Below are 3,546 nucleotides of genomic sequence, written 5' to 3' on the forward strand. Positions count from 1 at the left end.
CTACTATTGTACACTACTTTTTCCTGCAATTATTTATTGACCTAATCACCCTAATTTCAATTAGATTTCAAGCCATACAATTCCTTTTGTTATTTTTATGCAAGTTTATTTTCCACAATTATTATTGCACATTTAAATATCATTTTAGTCATCATCTACATTATAGTGTTCGTCTTCGCTAGTTTCTTTTGACATTCCAGCTTTCTTTGCACGTCTTCTCCGCCCTCCATTTCGATCTGAAGCACCTCTTAAGAATTTCTGAACAGTGCTTTCAACAACAAATTCTTTAATGCCTTTAAAATTGGTTTGTTTTGCACCTAGAAGTATAAGTATTTGTAGCCGATAAATTAATTTTTCCACTTTATGCGCTACTTTTGGTAGATCATCACCTACTATGACGTTCTTAAGCTTTAATTCGGCGATCGAAACTTCTGTTGCGAACCAACCCAGTTAAACTTGAGTACTATTTCGTGTGCTATTACTTTGCTGAAAATTCTCTTACAGCAATCAGATGGCTTCCTACCTCCAAAAGTTGAAAAATTCATAATCTAGGGAAAGAGAGTTTTTGCAAAAAACTATTTATAAAAATATTGTTAAGAAGAAATACCAAAAACACATACAGCTTGTTTTCGTATCTCGTCATTGTCCAAAAGACTTTCAACAGTTTTCAGGTCTTTGAGGGAACTAATTGGTAGTTTTGGAAACCCTTCATTATCAAAGAACTCCGTACGATTTCAACTAAAAGTTTCTTTACTGTGATTAAGTAGCAAATCCATTTTTGTATTAAGATCTGTGAGCATTAGCATGACAGCTTTTTTAAATTTTTCGTCATTACGATCTAGGAAAAAAATCATAACTTATATAATCTTGTTTTGTCATCTTTGATATTGGAATCTACCTTGTCTCCACCAACAAAACCTTTTTTTTTAATGATATTACCTGAGTCGAAATTTTGGCCTTTAGTCTGTCTCTCCATTATTGTTGCCTCGTAACTTCTCTCAGTAAAAGCTCCTTCTTTCATATTTGTATATTTAGGATCCAGATTATGATTAGGAGAATAAGGATAAACTTGTCTTAAATTTCGACGATCTGAATATTGGTTAAATTGCAAAGCCTTTTTATGTAGTGTACGCCCTCTTTAGTGGTTAAATTCCGATATTCCATTAGTTCCTTGACAGATTTCATGATTTCCATCATCTTTCAAAGGTGAAAAATCGAGGTTTCTGAACAAGTTTTTTCGCCTTTGTGGAGTAGTCTCCTCGAGACTTACAATTTCCCTTTTTCTTTAGTTGGTGAAATTAGGTCTTTTAAACTTTTACGTTTTCTCACTTTTGAAGGCGAGAACACTGCGTTGCTCTTTTTTTCAAAGTTTCTTGATTTATTAATATTGCGGAAAGCTTTGTCCTTGAGCGTTAAAGCACTTTTCGGGATTGTACAAGTTTTCACTTTACAACCTCCTTTACAGGAGTTTTTTTAAGGACAGGGCCGTATGCTTATTGTTTAAAGTAGAAGTAATTGAGAAAAATTCTGTGAATGAATGTTGGTCTTGAGATTTTGAGGAAGGCAAATCATCTTCATAAATATTTGTTGCATTGGAATGTGATATGCGAGTAAAATCTTGTTCTAAGGTCAAAATATAGCTGTTGCAGTGGAAACTAGCCCGTGGTTAACAATATATGAGTAGTGAACCACCTAAAATATGGAGAGTTAATTAGGTCATTTAATTAGGTCACCAGCCTTCTTGCGCGCTAGACTCGCGCGTGTATACTCGCGTGAGTCTAGAATGGGGGAACACCGGTTTTTTATCCGGGGGGGTTTCTCTGAGTTCGTTTATTGGTCGAGAGTGGGGGTCGCCAATTGAATAGGTCTTTGTTAATTGGTTAAGGGCGTGAACTTCTTTAGTCGTGACGTAATTGCCAGATAGAGTTTGTCTGATAAGAGAGTGCTCTCTTTATCTCGGTTATTCGCCTTGAAGAGAGCAGTGACTTCTAATGGATATCTTCTTACACACTATGCGTTATATAGTGACGTATCAACGATTCAAAGGGCGCGAGGATTTCCAATATATGGTCGCGTATCTTTTAGATCAATGCACTATGTATACAATATGTTTTGAACACCGAGTATCTGAAAGTGGGAAAATTGCTCGTGTTACTAAGAAATGCACGATATATGAAGATAAACCTCCTTAACATCAAGATATCGAATACCAGAATCAGGTGGAAATTTTGAAGCGATTAATATTTGATAATAGTGACATTATTTTGGAGGATTTACATGACGGACTTTTATTTACCCGATTGGGTCATGGTATAAATCAAACAAGAGTTAAAGCCCCGGAAACGGATTCACCGGCGCCATTGTGTTTAGAAGAAAAAGCCGAATTTTACGGAAATGACTTTATAAAATGTTTACGGGAAGAATTGAGGAAATTAGGGACTCTCGATAGTATCTACGAGGAATATTTATCCTTTTTATTTCCCGGTAGTCGTTAATGTAATCTTTTCTATAACCGTCAATTGATTAGGTCTTTGTTAATTGTTTAGGGGTTTTTAGGACGTGTCTGTACTTGTCTTTAGTCGTGACGTAATCGCCAGAGTTAAGAGAGTGTTCGCTTATGTAGCGTATGTTAACTTATATATTATCTGTTAACGTCTCGAATTTCACTCGAGACAATTTTCTTTACTCCTACATATTATCCGTTACTCGGTCATTGCGCTAGAAAGATATTACTATCAGAAAATTGACTAAACAAGATGTCGCGAATACGTTTAATGGTATTGACAGCGCTGTGTTGAAGAGAATCCCTATTTTTCATATATAAAATAACGTAAATAAAGGCCTTTGTCGGCGATAGGACAAGTTAGTTATAAAATTGTCGATAACTAATTTTATCCCTAAGCTTTACAACGAGTTGGATAAAAAATTAAGAGAAACAGATATCATTTAAGGTTTAGAAAATGAAAGATGAAATTCAATATTATTGTATCTATACAGACTTAATGACGCAAATAAAGGCGTTCATCGGCGATAGGACAAGTTAGTTATAAATTGTTGATAACATAATTTAGCCCTATGGTTATAAATGAACGAGTAACTGGATAAAATAAAGAGATATGGTTGAAGACTTGGAAAAATAAAAGATGAAATTTAATATCACTGTATATGTATAGATATAATGATGAAAAATAAAGGCGTTCATCGGCGATGGGAAAATTTTATAAATTGTTTATAACTAAGTTTAATCTTGACCCAAGGTTTCACTCGAACTAGTTGGATAAAACTAAAGAGAAGCAGATATGGTTGAAGGTTTAAAAATAAAAGATATACGAATGAAAATTAATAAATCCATACCACAGTAACGATAATAAGTAATATGACTCCGTTTAAATGTAATGAGAACGAGCTATTCACCCCTTACATTAAAGAATAGATCTCTTTGACTTAAAGCTAGAAAAGACAACACCCATTTAGTATAAAAGTTCAGACTTAAAGGACGAGATTCATTCGTACCGAAAAAATACTTTACTAACAACTATAGAAGAT

General features: G+C 34.2%; 1 long non-coding RNA gene across 1 annotated transcript; it reads right to left on the reverse strand.

Annotated features, from left to right (window-relative positions):
* Nucleotides 1-406: 406 nt before the first annotated feature.
* Nucleotides 407-1,251, reverse strand: LOC149690961 (uncharacterized). Its single transcript, XR_016383574.1, has 3 exons — nucleotides 940-1,251; nucleotides 621-838; nucleotides 407-548 (listed from the first exon to the last, which is right to left on the reverse strand). It is a non-coding gene; the product is annotated as an uncharacterized LOC149690961 (long non-coding RNA).
* Between the last annotated feature and the right edge of the window lie 2,295 nt (nucleotides 1,252-3,546).

This window comes from Phalangium opilio, unplaced genomic scaffold, assembly GCF_054372755.1.
Source record: "Phalangium opilio isolate 3A_F unplaced genomic scaffold, DU_Popi_V2 ptg000026l_1, whole genome shotgun sequence".
NCBI classification, from domain to species: domain Eukaryota; kingdom Metazoa; phylum Arthropoda; class Arachnida; order Opiliones; family Phalangiidae; genus Phalangium; species Phalangium opilio.